The sequence below is a fragment of the Salvia miltiorrhiza genome, chromosome 7, assembly GCF_028751815.1.
Source record: "Salvia miltiorrhiza cultivar Shanhuang (shh) chromosome 7, IMPLAD_Smil_shh, whole genome shotgun sequence".
NCBI classification, from domain to species: domain Eukaryota; kingdom Viridiplantae; phylum Streptophyta; class Magnoliopsida; order Lamiales; family Lamiaceae; genus Salvia; species Salvia miltiorrhiza.
This window is the reverse complement of record NC_080393.1, coordinates 38,764,523-38,782,325: the sequence shown is the minus strand read 5'-3', so window position 1 is coordinate 38,782,325 and position 17,803 is coordinate 38,764,523. Positions and strand designations below refer to the sequence as shown.

Here is a 17,803-nt window from a genome sequence, read left to right as displayed (position 1 = left end):
GTGCTGTTGCTCAAAACCTAGGTTTGCGCAGGGCAGCGCTCCGAGGCATAGCTGCGCTCAGCAGCGCTTCAGCGCAGGGCTGCGCTAAGAGGCGCTTCGGGGCAGAGCAGAGCATCGGGGCAGAGCACCGCTACGGATCAGAGCAGCGCTCTAGGGCAGAGCTGAACTCAGCAGCGCTTCGGCGTAGGGCTAGCCTCAGCTATGCTCGTGAGCATAGCTGCGCTGCGCTCCAGGGCAGAGCTGGACTCGGTTGCGCTTCGGCGCAGGGCTAGGCTCAGCTATGCTCCAGAGCAGAGCTGCGTTGCGCTCTAGGGCAGAGCTGGACTCAGCAGCGCTTCGGCCCAGGGCTGGGCTCAGCTATGCTCTAGAGCAGAGCTGCGCTGCGCTCTAGGGCAGAGCTGGACTCAGCAGCACTTCGGCGCAGGTGTAACACCCCGTGTTTTGAGAAGCTATTTGTGCCCTAGCTTGAATTTAAATTGAGTTTTAAATAGTAGCTAGAGGAATTATGCACGTGGGCGAATAAATGAGATAAGAAATTTTTAGAGTTTAATAGGAGGCGATATTATTTTCTCGAGTCTTATAAATTCTCTTATTGAGAAACCTATCTTCGCCGTATATTTTTATTAAAATGTCTGTGATATAAATATTTTACTTGGTAGAATATTCACATATAATTTATTGATGCATTGTTATTATGATATTAGTTATATCATAATTGAAATATATTTTTCCCACATACTAAATAAGAGTTATAATTATTCAAGTATATATATATATATAGAAAGATATATATATATATATATATATATATATATATATATATATATATATATATATATATATATACACCTCTCTCTCTTTCTCTCTCACTCTCTATCTCTCTCAAATCTCTCTCAATCTCTCTCACTCTTTCTCTCTCACTCTCTCACCCTCACGCAACACTCCCTCCCCACTCACCCACATTATTCTTCTCTTTCCCATAATCAACACTCCCTTCCCACTCTCCCACATTATTCTTCTCTTTCCCACACTTTAAGATCACATGCACCTAAAAGGCTAATCTACTAGCCAACACATCCCTACACACTTTAAGCTCACAAGCACATGCACACCTCTCCCTCATCTCCCTCCCTCTCTTCTTCTTCTTTATTTCGCAGCCCCTCCCCTCTTCACTTCACCTCACTTTCTTTTTATTCCACCAAATATAGTAAGAACTAAGGTTTCTTAAAGTGTTCATCTTCAAGCTCAAGCTCCAAGCATACTACGCATCATCCTCTACTCCACCTCCATTGATCTTGTTGGTAGCAACCTCAATCCTCCTCTTATGTTATATATATATATTTTTTCATGATATATAGGCATGTATATTGAAGCATATTGAAGCATGATAATTGTAACATCCCGATAATTTAGATTTATTTTATAAGTTTAATTAATAATATTTTCTTGTATAACTTTTTTTTAAATAATTACATGATACATATAGATATGCACCATTAATTTTAGCTAGACTATTATTATTATTATTATTATTATTAGTATTATTTTTTTGTTTCCTATTAGAACTAGAACTCTTTAAAGACTAGTATAAATTTGAAATCAATTTACAAACCCTAAAGGAGACATAGAAACTCGAAGCCAACAGTAAATTTTAGTCGGGTTTTGGAGAGCTGTGGGGCGCAGGAAACGTGAGGAGCTGGAGTCAGATTTTCGCAGGAAATCAAGTTCCGGCAGTTTCGGGAGAACGGCCATAACTTCCTCCACAGAACTCCGATTCAGGCGAAACAGGCGGCCACGGAAAGCTCTCTCGAAGACGAAGAAGTCGTATTTCTAGGAAAAATACGATTTGAGGACGTTTGAGGCTTCAAACGAAGGCTTGAAGCTGACTGGTCTGTTCAGCTGCGAGTTTGACGAAAACTTTAGAAATTTCATGAGTTCATATAGGAATGCGTTGGTAGAAATCACCAAAGGGAGTTATCAATTTCAAGAATTAGGTGAGGGATTATATGCTTGTTGTTATATTCATGTATGTTTGAATGTGTTTTTAGTTCATATTTGATTATGCTTGCTCAGATACATGTCTAGATTCATGTTCAGAATATCATGTTCAAGTACATGATCAGAAACGCAAAATATCATGTTCAAGTACATGATCAGAACGCAGAATATTATGTTCAAGTACATGATCAGAACGCAGAATATCATGTTCAAGTACATGATCAGAAACGCAGAATATCATGTTCAAGTACATGATCAGAAATTAGAATATCATGTTCAAGTACATGATCAGAAACACTCAGAATTTAGAATATGTGTATGACAATGTGAATTATTTGCATGTTTAAGCGTATGTGAATATGTGCATGATTCTTCACTGAGTATATTTTTAATATGCTCATCCCTTATCTTTTCAGTTTTGCAGTTTTGGAGTCGAGGTGGCCATGGAAGTCGAGAATGACTAGAGATTTAGTTTTCCCATAGAATTTAAGTTGAACTTGTTAAGTTTTAATTTATTGTTTTTTTTTTTTTTCATGTTACTACTTTAGTTTTAGCAAGTTGATTTTAAATTAGTTTAAATTTTGATAGTCAAGGAATTTTATTTTTATCTATTAGTTTTTCAAAGATTTTATATAGAAAAGTTTATGAAAATTGGGGTGTTACATAGTGGTATCAGAGCGGGTCTACGTTCCTGTAGACTCGTGCTTTAAAAAAAATGTTTTGCTTTTAAAAAGTTTAAGTAAGCTTAAAAGATTAAATAAGCCTAGTCATTCGAAACTCATGTGCTGCATCGACTCCAAGGTATGTGTTTTAATTGTTCAAGTATATGACCGTTATATGTTTTAGCTAGATTACATGTAATACATGATATTTTTTTTATGATGCTTTTATGTTCTAGTACTATTATGTTTAGCTTCATTAGAAATAGATGTAATTGTGAATTGTTTAGATGGCACGAATGAGGTATGATTAGAAATTTCGAGGACGAAAATTATTTTAAGTGGGGTAGGTTGTAACATCCCGATAATTTAGATTTATTTTATAAGTTTAATTAATAGTATTTTCTTGTATAACTTTTTTTTAAATAATTACATGATACATATAGATATGCACCATTAATTTTAGCTAGACTATTATTATTATTATTATTATTAGTATTATTTTTTTGTTTCCTATTAGAACTAGAACTCTTTAAAGACTAGTATAAATTTGAAATCAATTTACAAACCCTAAAGGAGACATAGAAACTCGAAGCCAACAGTAAATTTTAGTCGGGTTTTGGAGAGCTGTGGGGCGCAGGAAACGTGAGGAGCTGGAGTCAGATTTTCGCAGGAAATCAAGTTCCGGCAGTTTCGGGAGAACGGCCATAACTTCCTCCACAGAACTCCGATTCAGGCGAAACAGGCGGCCACGGAAAGCTCTCTCGAAGGCGAAGAAGTCGTATTTCTAGGAAAAATACGATTTGAGGACGTTTGAGACTTCAAACGAAGGCTTGAAGCTGACTGGTCTGTTCAGCTGCGAGTTTGACGAAAACTTTAGAAATTTCATGAGTTCATATAGGAATGCGTTGGTAGAAATCACCAAAGGGAGTTATCAATTTCAAGAATTAGGTGAGGGATTATATGCTTGTTGTTATATTCATGTATGTTTGAATGTGTTTTTAGTTCATATTTGATTATGCTTGCTCAGATACATGTCTAGATTCATGTTCAGAATATCATGTTCAAGTACATGATCAGAAACGCAAAATATCATGTTCAAGTACATGATCAGAACGCAGAATATTATGTTCAAGTACATGATCAGAACGCAGAATATCATGTTCAAGTACATGATCAGAAACGCAGAATATCATGTTCAAGTACATGATCAGAAATTAGAATATCATGTTCAAGTACATGATCAGAAACACTCAGAATTTAGAATATGTGTATGACAATGTGAATTATTTGCATGTTTAAGCGTATGTGAATATGTGCATGATTCTTCACTGAGTATATTTTTAATATGCTCATCCCTTATCTTTTCAATTTTGCAGTTTTGGAGTCGAGGTGGCCATGGAAGTCGAGAATGACTAGAGATTTAGTTTTCCCATAGAATTTAAGTTGAACTTGTTAAGTTTTAATTTATTGTTTTTTTTTTTTTTTTCATGTTACTACTTTAGTTTTAGCAAGTTGATTTTCAATTAGTTTAAATTTTGATAGTCAAGGAATTTTATTTTTATCTATTAGTTTTTCAAAGATTTTATATAGAAAAGTTTATGAAATTTGGGGTGTTACAATAGTCCCCTCTCTACTCTTGTGATTTTCGAAAATGTTGGTGAAAGAAAGTGTTATGAACTCCTTCAAAACTTTCACTACTTTTCATATGCTCATACCCTTCTTCATGTAGATGCATGAGAATGGAAGATAGTTCTTGAAAACCCTTGAGAGAGTTATATGTTATGATAATTGAAGCATGATGAGTATTAGTGTGAAAATGCATGAGAATGGTGATGAAAGTATAGATCTATGATGATATGTGTATATGTTGTTGTTTCAACCATTTTGAGAAGTTTTCTTACGTTCTGGACTGATCAGTCGACGAGGTTTCCCTCGTTCAAAAATCTTCAAACTTTTACAGTGTGTATATATATGAGTCTTGAGGACGCTGGTAAAATTTCAAGTCATTTGGACTTCGTTTTCTACCTTTTTAAAATATAAATCTTTTACTGCGCTTTTCCGCCGGAAAGATTGAAAGGCAGTCCCTAGAGTCACACTTTTCAGTGACTTTCAAAAATATTCAGCCTCCCAAATTTTTATGGGAGAAAGATACATGTGTTGTAAAGACGCATGTCAAATTTCAAAGCATTCGGACAACATTTACTATTTTTCAAAAATCCTAGCTTCCAGTCGTGCAAAACTGCCGAATCTGGTAGACTGTGGGAAAACATCCATATCTCTTAAACCACTTGGAGTTTTTCACTCTACTTTTTTTTAAACGAAACTAGACTCAAAGAGGTTTTCAACGGTGTAAGTTTCGAATCCAGGAGGTTCCTGATTTAAAGCAGTTTATTCGTTAAAGTTGAGACAGAACAGAATGTTAAACTGGAAGTGTCCGAAAATTTTACCTTGATTTTGTATTAAGAATTTTTAAAGAGTTTTGGTGGAATTATACACCATGATATGGCATGAAAATGCTACTAGAAAGTTTTATAAATATTTTTCAAGGCTTACATGAATATTTGAGAATTTCCCTACAAGGAAAAAGATTTCAAGTTCATAGAATGACTTTTAAGTCATTTGACTATTGAGATAATTTATATATTCTTATGTGGAATAATTGAGTAAATTGATGCATGAATGATTAAGTGATTTTTGAATGCTATTTACCTAGGATTGAGAGTCTTTAATTGGATAAGATATCCAATTAATTTGGGAAGTCCAATTGGGTAAATAGTAGAGAAGTTATAAGATGAGATTAAGCATTGATGCAAGTATAAGTATTAGATATTAGTTAGATTAAATTCTAACTAGAGTTTATTTTGTCACATGGCAATCTAAACCACGTGCGCCACCAAAGGTTCGAGTGACGGCCGGCGTTAGTACGATTCTGAGTATTACGTCATCGACCCCTGAGACAGGTGGGCTTTATTCTAACTCTATTATGGCTAGCTACCATGATAATGAGTTCAAATGCAAATTCTTATGAAAATGCATGTTGAAGCATTATTGATGAAACTTATGAAAATGAAGCATGTTGAAGCATTATTGATGAGTATTATGAAAATTGTCAACTTGCCATATTTATTATTGATGAGAATGAGATATGGTATGTTGCCTCTATGAAAGACATGATTATGATCATGATGCAAGATATCGGCCTTTGACTGATTTATATGACAGTAAAGGTTTTGTGCGCAGAGGTCATCGTGAGCCGTCTCTAGTCGGCCGGTCACGGTGATTTGAAGGAGGCCTCCTTCTCTTCACCTTATATATATATATTATATGAGTTCTCATAGTTGGCACATACCGTGAATATATAATGTCTGCAGACTAATGATATTATTATGATGAAGCAAATGAGTTTATGACAGAAAAATATGAACAGGTATTTTTAATCTCAGTTAAATCCTGTTGATGCATTGAAAAGGGCAAGATTGACATATAGCTCTAAGAGCAACATTTCAATTATTTGCGGCATGAGTCCACTGAGTGCTTTTTGGTACTCAGCCGTGCATGTATTTCTAAATGTGCAGGTCTGGCTTGGCGCGAGGATGGGTGAAGGCTGTTGGAATTGTCAGTTGGCTGTGTCTTTCCTATGTCTCATATTTATCTTTATAAGCTTTGACTCTATAAGAATTTGAACTCCCTGCTATATGTCTTCACACATATAGTAACGCATCTCGCTGCATAACTCTGATGAAACTCTTTATTTAATTTGCTTATGCCTGTAATATCCCATAAGGGGAAATACTTCTCAAACCCTTGCTAAGTTTCAATGGCTTAATTATGTTTACCCAAGCTAATAATTATTTTGGTCTTGAAATCCTTCTTTAAAAAGAGTAAAGTTTGCAATTGCTTCCGCTAAAACAAGATGTATTCCTATTTCTTTCACTATTTCTTTTATTAGTCGTACGATACTTGGTATACGCTATCACTGGCTATATCGGGCTGCGACAGAGTGGTATCAGAGCAGGTTGTCTGCTCTGAGTATAATCTCTTATAGAGTCTCTTCTTGATTGAGTCTAAGCTAGAGTCTTAGACTAAAAGAGCTATGTCACTGACAAGAGCCAACACCCCATCTCCGCCAGCTTGACGAGGTATGCAAGTTAAAGTTTAAAGATACTTATGAGCATGAGATATGCAATTGATAAGTTGATGATATTTATAAGTTGAGAAAGAAGCATGATTAGTACATGATGCAATATTATTGATATCTGGTTTTGATTGACTGGATAAGTAAGATGGTGGAAAATTTTTATTGGAATCAATATTAATACCGATGCACTACGAGAATCCTAGAGGAACACCGACAAACGAGTAAGTCATTATTGACTTAGTAAAACGAGTTGTTATTTTAGCATGGCAGACGGATTCGACATAGTACAGGCTTTCTATGACTGTACTTTGGAGCACCACGAGACTATTGGAGAGTTCTTAACCCGCTTCCACCACAGGTGGATTGACGCCGTAGAGCACGGGGTCACGGCTCAGCTGGCCATGCAGATACTGCCATATAGGATGCCACCCCACTGGCAGGCTTGGTGTCTTTTCATCGCCCCAGACTTCTATAGCCCGTTGGCACCGGGAGGTTTTGAGGCGCGATTCCCGGAGTACCTAACCATTCTGTTGAGCCGGTTCGTGATGTATGCGAACCCACCCTACTTTTACCTGACGGAGAGTGACACCCGAGAGGGTGAGGCAGAGAGTCAGCCTCAGGGTCTTCCTGAGACTGAGGATCATTTTATGGCATTGGGACTAGACCTCCTTAGCTCCCAGCCGATTGATGACCCTATTCCTTCACTTCCTCAGGGCACTCTGCCCGAGGAGGAGATTTCTCCTATTGATATCTTGGTTACCCCTATGACTATAGACACCACTGAGGCCATCGATACCACTGAGCAGCTGATGAGCCCCATCCGTGAGACCCTCCCTGTTCCTCCCCTCCCTACGGTTGGAGAGGGCGAGATTGCTATGGCTGATGTTGATCCATTCACACCAGGACCTTCACGACCCCAGGGGACAGCTAGAGACACGGAGGACGACACAAGATCAGTCCCGATTGTTGGGACTCTCATCTCACAGCCCTTGGATCTTCCTAACATGGGCCAGGCCTTCGAGACGGACGTCCCTCGAGGAGATCCGATTCGAGAGAGAGCCGCCTTTGACCCTTTTCACCGTGCCGACTCTGACAGTGAAGACGGTGTGCCATATGTGCCCCGATTGGGTGACGCTCGAGCAGATGTCGGTGATGATGCTACGGAGGATGGGAGTGACGATAGTAGCCGGGGTGATGGTAGAGGTCATGGGTGGATATTGTTTTGATATGATGGTATTGAGTAGAGATGTATATATATGGTAGCTTTGTTTAGATAGCCCATAGATTTGGCTGGTAATGGATAGTTCCATCCCAGACCAGGGCTTGTACTTATTTTAGGCCCCTATAGTACACGGGTAACGGATAGTATCTGTACCCAATTGTAGGGCTGCTTGTACATAGACGCAGTATTGATGCAGTAGCTAGGTCTTTAACAGAGTAGTACTTTGTACTGACCTATAGCAGTTTATAGATCATTTTGTACAAAAGAAGTCCTCGCTGAGGCAATTTTCACGGTATATACATGATGGGCCAAAGTGGCCATTTTTTACTAAATAAGAAATGTGATTACTTGTTTTGATGCATTGTTATGATGTAGTTGTCAATTTGTATACATTGATTGAGAACCGAGTACTTGATGCATTGAGTATACTCTATGTGATAATGTATGTATATACATATATATAGTATATATATATATATATATATATATATATGTAACGCATGGTATGTTGTGAATTACTCAGCTATAAGACTAGAGTAAGATGAGCCTTGTCACATAGAGGAACTTATCTTTTGACCTAAACTTGTAGATTGTCATAATGCCTCCACGAAGAAATATACCCGAGAATGAGGAAGAACCCAGAGAACCTACGCCGCCGCCTCCATCTCAAGATAGGAGAGTGGAAGAACTTTTCTTAAGACAGAACCCACCGACTTTCGCAGGCACGGGAGACCCTGCTGAAACGGAAGAATGGATTCGTGCTATGGAACGAATCTTTCGATTTTTGAGATGCAACGACGCACAACGTCTTATGTGCGTGTCTTACCAGCTGAAAGGAACCGCCGACTATTGGTGGGAAGCAAAGCAGAAAACTATGGCCCCGGAGCAGTTAGATGAACTCACTTGGGAGCTTTTTAAGACTGCTCTGTGTGAGAAGTTCATACCCAGAAGCTATAGGAAAAAGAAGGAGATGGAGTTTACCACCTTGAAGCAAGGGAATAAAACTGTAGTGGAGTACGATCGACTATTCTGCGATCTGGCCCGATATGCACCGTATAGAGTGGATACGGATGAGAAGATGTCCGAGTTGTTTTGCGCCGGACTGCGACAAGAGATAAGAGTTGTATTGGCAAGTCAAACGGCACTTTCCTACGCCGAGGCCTTGAACAGAGCTCTAGATATGGAGCTAGCAATGCAACCAGAGAAAGCAACACACGCACCAACGCCTCCATCAGCTCAATATACGCAAGTATCAAACACTCCCTACTCTAACCAAGGACAGAAAGGAAAACGCAAATGGGAAAATCGTGGAAATGAGGGTAAAAAGCCATGGCAAGGTCAGAATGTCCAGGCTCCATTCGTGAAAGGCGATAAATCATTTTATGGTGGACCAGCGACCTCACACCCCGGACACCAAGGGATACCCCCTTGTCCTAAGTGCAACAAGTTACACACAGGAGTGTGCAGAGCTGGAAACCCAAATTGTTTCACTTGTGGAAAACCAGGGCATTACTCGAGCCAGTGCCCCAACCGACAGCAGGGGATGAGTGGAGGAAGACCCAATCAGTTTCCAACCCCACAGCTCAGAGCAATGGAAGGAATTCTTCCTCTACCTCAACCACTACAGCAACAACCTTTTCGCCGTCCAAACCAGCCTCATAAGCAGCTACCTGCACCGCAAGCAGGAATACCACCGCAATATCAAAGGATGTATGCTATCAATCAGAAGAATCAGGATAAGAACCAAGGAAACTTAACAGGTATTGGGGAACTGAAAGGTGTACCCATTGTTATTCTCTTTGATACTGGAGCATCACATTCTTTCATCTCATATACCTGTGTGGATAAGTTAGAGCTGAATGTAGAACCAGCCCAGCTACACTTAAGGGTAGCCACCCCCTTAGGGAAAATCACCACCGTGACACATGTATGTCCTAACTTAGAATTCGAATTAGGACCTCTTAAGCTTAAGGCTAAGACGTTGAGACTTCTGCGCATGTGGACCACAGACATCATTTTGGGAATGGACTGGTTAGCAGAACACCATGCGGTGATACAATGCGAGCAGAGACGGATATCATTCCAGCCACCTGGCCTGGAACCTACATGTTTTTATGCCATCAATAGGAAATGGAAGAAGACACCTATCATCTCTGCAGTGCAAGAGAACAAGATACTAAAAGAAAAGGGCGCGACAGCATATTTAGTATACTTGAGCCAAGAAGAGGAAGCACAAATAAAGATTGAAGATGTACCTATAGTGCGGGAGTATCAAGACGTTTTCCCTGATATTCTACCAGGTCTACCCCCGAACCGACAATTGGAATTCACAATCGACTTGGAACCTGGAGCAGCACCAATATCCAAAGCACCATATAGGATGGCACCAGCAGAATTGCAAGAACTGAAGTTGCAACTACAAGAATTGTTGGACATGGGATTCATTCGACCCAGTGTTTCGCCTTGGGGAGCACCGGTCCTGTTTGTCAAAAAGAAAGACGGAAGTTTAAGATTGTGTATCGATTACCGGGAATTAAACAAGGTGACCCTAAAGAACAAGTATCCTTTGCCACGTATAGACGATTTGTTTGATCAACTTCGAGGAGCACGCGCTTTCTCAAAGATAGATTTAAGGACAGGGTATCACCAATTGAGGATACGACCTGAGGATATTCTAAAGACAGCATTTCGCACGAGATACGGACACTATGAGTTCATAGTGATGCCTTTTGGATTAACAAATGCCCCCGCCGTATTCATGGATCTCATGAATCGAGTGTTTCACGAATATTTGGATCAATTCGTGTTGGTATTCATAGACGACATCTTGATTTACTCGAAGAATGAGAAGGATCATGAAGAGCACCTTAGAACTGTGCTAGAGAAGCTAAGAGCTGAAAAGCTTTATGCTAAGTATAGCAAATGTGAGTTTTGGCTACGAGAAGTCAATTTCTTAGGCCACGTCATTTCAGCTGCAGGAATCAAAGTGGACCCTGCCAAAGTTCAAGCAGTGCAAGAATGGAGATCACCAACGACACCTCACGAGATTCGTAGCTTCCTAGGATTAGCAGGCTACTACCGTCGTTTTATACAAGATTTCTCCAAAATAGCCAAGCCTATAACTCATCTGCTCAAGAAAGAAGTCAAATTCTTGTGGACAGACGAATGCGAACAAAGTTTTCAAGAATTGAAGAAGAGGTTGACCACTGCCCCAGTACTAGCCGTTCCAGAAGCAAACAAGGAATACACTATCTATACGGACGCATCAAAGAAAGGACTAGGTTGTGTACTGATGCAAGAGGGAAAGGTAATAGCTTATGCCTCGCGACAGCTTAGGCCACACGAAGCAAATTACCCGACACATGACCTAGAGCTAGCAGCAGTAGTGCACGCATTGAAAATTTGGAGACATCACCTTTATGGAGTAAGGTGTGAAATTTACACCGACCATAAGAGTCTCAAATATTTCTTTGAACAGAAGGATCTGAATATGAGACAAAGAAGATGGCTAGAATTGGTCAAGAACTACGATTGTGGAATCAATTATCATCCAGGCAAAGCCAACGTCGTGGCAGATGCCTTGAGCAGAATGGAACGAGCCAAGTTAGGATGTATCCTAACCAAGGAGAATGACTTGGTTAGGGAATTCGAAAGGTTAAGGTTGGAAGTGGTATTTCCACCGCAAACCACAGATTTGATCATGGCGACACTCAGTGTTACCCCCGACCTAAGATCAAGGATTGTTAGTATGCAAAGAGAGGATGAGAAATTGGAAAGATTGCGAGTGAAAATCCGTACCGAGAAGCTTGAGTCATACCAAGAAGCAGCAGATAATGCATTGATGTTTGAGGGAAGAATCTGTGTACCCAATGATGAGAAATTAAGAAATGAAATCATGAGCGAAGCTCATGACACGCCTTACGCAGCACATCCGGGAGGTACGAAGATGTACCAAGATTTAAAAGCAAGATTTTGGTGGGAAGGCATGAAGCGAGACATAGCTTCGTTTGTAGAACGATGTTTAGCTTGTCAGCAAGTGAAGGCATTACACCAACGACCTTATGGCAAATTACAACCGTTAGAAATCCCAGAGTGGAAATGGGACCACATTGCCATGGACTTTGTCACTGCCTTGCCAAAGTCGAATAGAGGGAATACCGCCGTTTGGGTGATCATAGATAGATTGACGAAAAGTGCTCACTTCATACCGATTCCTGTCACAAGTGGTTCTGAAAAGTTAGCTCAAATATACATTCGTGAGATAGTACGTTTACACGGAGTTCCAATGACGATTACCTCCGATAGAGATACAAAATTCACCTCACGTTTTTGGATGAGCTTACACAGGGAATTGGGTACTAAGTTGAATTTTAGCACAGCTTTTCATCCACAGACGGATGGACAGTCTGAAAGAACTATACAAGTTTTGGAAGATATGATTCGGACTGTAGTGTTAGATAGAGGAGCTCAATGGGAACAAGTGTTACCCCTGATTGAATTTGCCTACAATAATAGTTTCCAAACGACTATTAACATGGCACCATATGAAGCCCTCTATGGAAGAAAATGTAGATCTCCGCTTTATTGGGATGAAGTAGGAGAAAGAAAAGTGTTAGGTCCTGACGCAGTGGAAGAAATGATCACAACTGTGAGACAAATTCGGCAACGAATTAAAGAAGCTCAAGATCGCCAAAAATCTTATGCCGACACTAGACGCACAGAGATTCAGTTTGAAGTGGGAAGTAAAGTCTTTTTGAAAGTTTCCCCTTCTCGAGGGATTCACCGATTTGGTATAAAAGGAAAGCTCAAGCCTAGATTTATAGGCCCATACGACATATTGGAAAAAGTAGGCCCTGTTGCCTATAGACTCGCGTTACCTCCAAATTTCGCGAATGTTCACAATGTCTTTCACGTGTCGCAGTTGAGAAAATACGTGTTTGACCCGAAGCATGTTATTCATCGAGAGGATATATCTCTTGAACCAGACCTGAAATATGAAGAAAGACCCGAAGCTGTGTTGGATAGAAAGATCCAACAATTGAGAAATAAGTCACTTGCCTTGGTCAAAATACAATGGAGACATCATGGGCAAGAAGAAGCGACTTGGGAATTGGAGGATAAAATGAAGGAAAAATATCCAGAATTGTTTCCCGAAGGTGAGATTTCAAATTTCGGGACGAAATTTTTTTTTAAGGGGGTAAGGATGTAACACCCCGTGTTTTGAGAAGCTATTTGTGCCCTAGCTTGAATTTAAATTGAGTTTTAAATAGTAGCTAGAGGAATTATGCACGTGGGCGAATAAATGAGATAAGAAATTTTTAGAGTTTAATAGGAGGCGATATTATTTTCTCGAGTCTTATAAATTCTCTTATTGAGAAACCTATCTTCGCCGTATATTTTTATTAAAATGTCTATGTGATATAAATATTTTACTTGGTAAAATATTCACATATGATTTATTGATGCATTGTTATTATGATATTAGTTATATCATAATTGAAATATATTTTTCCCACATACTAAATAAGAGTTATAATTATTCAAGTATATATATATATATAGAAAGATATATATATATATATATATATATACACACCTCTCTCTCTTTCTCTCTCACTCTCTATCTCTCTCAAATCTCTCTCAATCTCTCTCACTCTTTCTCTCTCACTCTCTCACCCTCACGCAACACTCCCTCCCCACTCACCCACATTATTCTTCTCTTTCCCATAATCAACACTCCCTTCCCACTCTCCCACATTATTCTTCTCTTTCCCACACTTTAAGATCACATGCACCTAAAAGGCTAATCTACTAGCCAACACATCCCTACACACTTTAAGCTCACAAGCACATGCACACCTCTCTCTCATCTCCCTCCCTCTCTTCTTCTTCTTTATTTCGCAGCCCCTCCCCTCTTCACTTCACCTCACTTTCTTTTTATTCCACCAAATATAGTAAGAACTAAGGTTTCTTAAAGTGTTCATCTTCAAGCTCAAGCTCCAAGCATACTACGCATCATCCTCTACTCCACCTCCATTGATCTTGTTGGTAGCAACCTCAATCCTCCTCTTATGTTATATATATATATTTTCATGATATATAGGCATGTATATTGAAGCATATTGAAGCATGATAGTCCCCTCTCTACTCTTGTGATTTTCGAAAATGTTGGTGAAAGAAAGTGTTATGAACTCCTTCAAAACTTTCACTACTTTTCATATGCTCATACCCTTCTTCATGTAGATGCATGAGAATGGAAGATAGTTCTTGAAAACCCTTGAGAGAGTTATATGTTATGATAATTGAAGCATGATGAGTATTAGTGTGAAAATGCATGAGAATGGTGATGAAAGTATAGATCTATGATGATATGTGTATATGTTGTTGTTTCAACCATTTTGAGAAGTTTTCTTACGTTCTGGACTGATCAGTCGACGAGGTTTCCCTCGTTCAAAAATCTTCAAACTTTTACAGTGTGTATATATATGAGTCTTGAGGACGCTGGTAAAATTTCAAGTCATTTGGACTTCGTTTGCTACCTTTTTAAAATATAAATCTTTTACTGCGCTTTTCCACCGGAAAGATTGAAAGGCAGTCCCTAGAGTCACACTTTGCAGTGACTTTCAAAACTATTCAGCCTCCCAAATTTTTATGGGAGAAAGATACATGTGTTGTAAAGACGCATGTCAAATTTCAAAGCATTCGGACAACATTTACTATTTTTCAAAAATCCTAGCTTCCAGTCGTGCAAAACTGCCGAATCTGGTAGACTGTGGGAAAACATCCATATCTCTTAAACCACTTGGAGTTTTTCACTCTACTTTTTTTAAACGAAACTAGACTCAAAGAGGTTTTCAACGGTGTAAGTTTCGAATCCAGGAGGTTCCTGATTTAAAGCAGTTTATTCGTTAAAGTTGAGACAGAACAGAATGTTAAACTGGAAGTGTCCGAAAATTTTACCTTGATTTTGTATTAAGAATTTTTAAAGAGTTTTGGTGGAATTATACACCATGATATGGCATGAAAATGCTACTAGAAAGTTTTATAAATATTTTTCAAGGCTTACATGAATATTTGAGAATTTCCCTACAAGGAAAAAGATTTCAAGTTCATAGAATGACTTTTAAGTCATTTGACTATTGAGATAATTTATATATTCTTATGTGGAATAATTGAGTAAATTGATGCATGAATGATTAAGTGATTTTTGAATGCTATTTACCTAGGATTGAGAGTCTTTAATTGGATAAGATATCCAATTAATTTGGGAAGTCCAATTGGGTAAATAGTAGAGAAGTTATAAGATGAGATTAAGCATTGATGCAAGTATAAGTATTAGATATTAGTTAGATTAAATTCTAACTAGAGTTTATTTTGTCACATGGCAATCTAAACCACGTGCGCCACCAAAGGTTCGAGTGACGGCCGGCGTTAGTACGATTCTGAGTATTACGTCATCGACCCCTGAGACAGGTGGGCTTTATTCTAACTCTATTATGGCTAGCTACCATGATAATGAGTTCAAATGCAAATTCTTATGAAAATGAAGCATGTTGAAGCATTATTGATGAAACTTATGAAAATGAAGCATGTTGAAGCATTATTGATGAGTATTATGAAAATTGTCAACTTGCCATATTTATTATTGATGAGAATGAGATATGGTATGTTGCCTCTATGAAAGACATGATTATGATCATGATGCAAGATATCGGCCTTTGACTGATTTATATGACAGTAAAGGTTTTGTGCGCAGAGGTCATCGTGAGCCGTCTCTAGTCGGCCGGTCACGGTGATTTGAAGGAGGCCTCCTTCTCTTCACCTTATATATATATATTATATGAGTTCTCATAGTTGGCACATACCGTGAATATATAATGTCTGCAGACTAATGATATTATTATGATGAAGCAAATGAGTTTATGACAGAAAAATATGAACAGGTATTTTTAATCTCAGTTAAATCCTGTTGATGCATTGAAAAGGGCAAGATTGACATATAGCTCTAAGAGCAACATTTCAATTATTTGCGGCATGAGTCCACTGAGTGCTTTTTGGTACTCAGCCGTGCATGTATTTCTAAATGTGCAGGTCTGGCTTGGCGCGAGGATGGGTGAAGGCTGTTGGAATTGTCAGTTGGCTGTGTCTTTCCTATGTCTCATATTTATCTTTATAAGCTTTGACTCTATAAGAATTTGAACTCCCTGCTATATGTCTTCACACATATAGTAACGCATCTCGCTGCATAACTCTGATGAAACTCTTTATTTAATTTGCTTATGCCTGTAATATCCCATAAGGGGAAATACTTCTCAAACCCTTGCTAAGTTTCAATGGCTTAATTATGTTTACCCAAGCTAATAATTATTTTGGTCTTGAAATCCTTCTTTAAAAAGAGTAAAGTTTGCAATTGCTTCCGCTAAAACAAGATGTATTCCTATTTCTTTCACTATTTCTTTTATTAGTCGTACGATACTTGGTATACGCTATCACTGGCTATATCGGGCTGCGACAGCAGGGCTGTGCCCAGCAACGCTCCAGAGCAGAGCTGCGCTGCGCTCCAAACAGGGCAGAGCTGCGATCCAGATCAGAGCTGTGCTCCCAGCAAGGCTGCGCTAGGCAGCGTGTCCGCGGCGGCGCATGGATTTCGAGGCAAACCCTAGCGGTTCCAAACCTTAGTTTATCAAAGATGGGCCTGACGGAGCTGCTTGGGCCGAGTTTTACGTTTTTGAGCTTTTCTTTTCTATTTTAAATGTAATAGATTAGAATTGGGATTCCACGAATGGGTCATGAAGAATTTTATTTATTTTATTATGTTCTTTGCATGTCGTGGTGATAATCCTTTATGCTCTTTGCATGCTTTTTTTGTCTTTGCTTGTTAATATGTGTTTATTAACTGCGCTTAGACAAGCATGCTAAGTTTATCATTTTCTTAAGCATGTTTTTAGAATACTGCGAGCATGTTTTACGTGTTGCATTCTAGAAGAGCATGTTTAGGATTATGTGTTGAGCATGATCAAACCTTTTGAAAGAAAAAGACTAAGCAGTTTTAATAATTTTTAAAGTGCTTAAAAAATTATTTTAGACCTCCACAAGCGGTCTCTAGACAAAGTGATTGTCGATGTGAGTAAACGTCCACCCGCGTGGCTTACTTCATATTTGTTCTTTCACAAGTTTGTCAGATGAGGTTTCTATAAAAATATTTAAATCCATTAAAGTAGTGGGAGTTATGCAGTAAATGTCCACCCGCGTGGCTTACTTGTATGATTTTTACGAGTACTTTGGAAAATAGAATTAAATAAGATAACCAAGAAATTAAATTGAAAACGGTATGGTCCGAGTGAGTATGCCAATTTTGAGAATTTAATTATCAAGGTTAAATTATGGTCATTGCTTAGATATCATATCAAGTACAATGTACAACTCCCCGTGGAGTCCCTTCTTGATAATGATATGGTCTAGTTAAAGTCCAACTATTAATTTCCTTTGTCAAATGGTTAAGTTGACATGGATGGAAATTAAATGATTAGGTAAATAGTCTGGTTGAGGAGTTCGTGTGTAAACGTCCACCCGCGTGGCTTGCATATGAGATTCCTTGAGCGGTTGGAGGTATCAATTAATATTGTTTTGTCAAAAGGTTACAATATTATTGTTACGAATTATGTGCTTCATGTTCTTACATGCTTTAATTGTTTACTTTCAGATATGTCTATGTCTCCTATCATCTCTATTATTGCAAACAATCCTCTCACCGGTCCGAACTATGTTGAATGAAAATGCCAT

At 38.7% G+C, this 17,803-nt stretch overlaps 2 long non-coding RNA genes across 2 annotated transcripts; both read left to right on the top strand.

Annotated features, from left to right (window-relative positions):
- The first annotated feature begins 1,165 nt into the window (after window positions 1-1,165).
- LOC130992915 (uncharacterized) lies at window positions 1,166-6,668 on the top strand. Its single transcript, XR_009091475.1, has 3 exons — window positions 1,166-1,301; window positions 5,560-5,620; window positions 6,236-6,668. It is a non-coding gene; the product is annotated as an uncharacterized LOC130992915 (long non-coding RNA).
- Window positions 6,669-13,658: 6,990 nt separating this feature from the next.
- LOC130992912 (uncharacterized) lies at window positions 13,659-16,845 on the top strand. The gene is made up of 3 exons (XR_009091472.1): window positions 13,659-14,068; window positions 15,433-15,493; window positions 16,112-16,845. It is a non-coding gene; the product is annotated as an uncharacterized LOC130992912 (long non-coding RNA).
- Window positions 16,846-17,803: the final 958 nt, after the last annotated feature.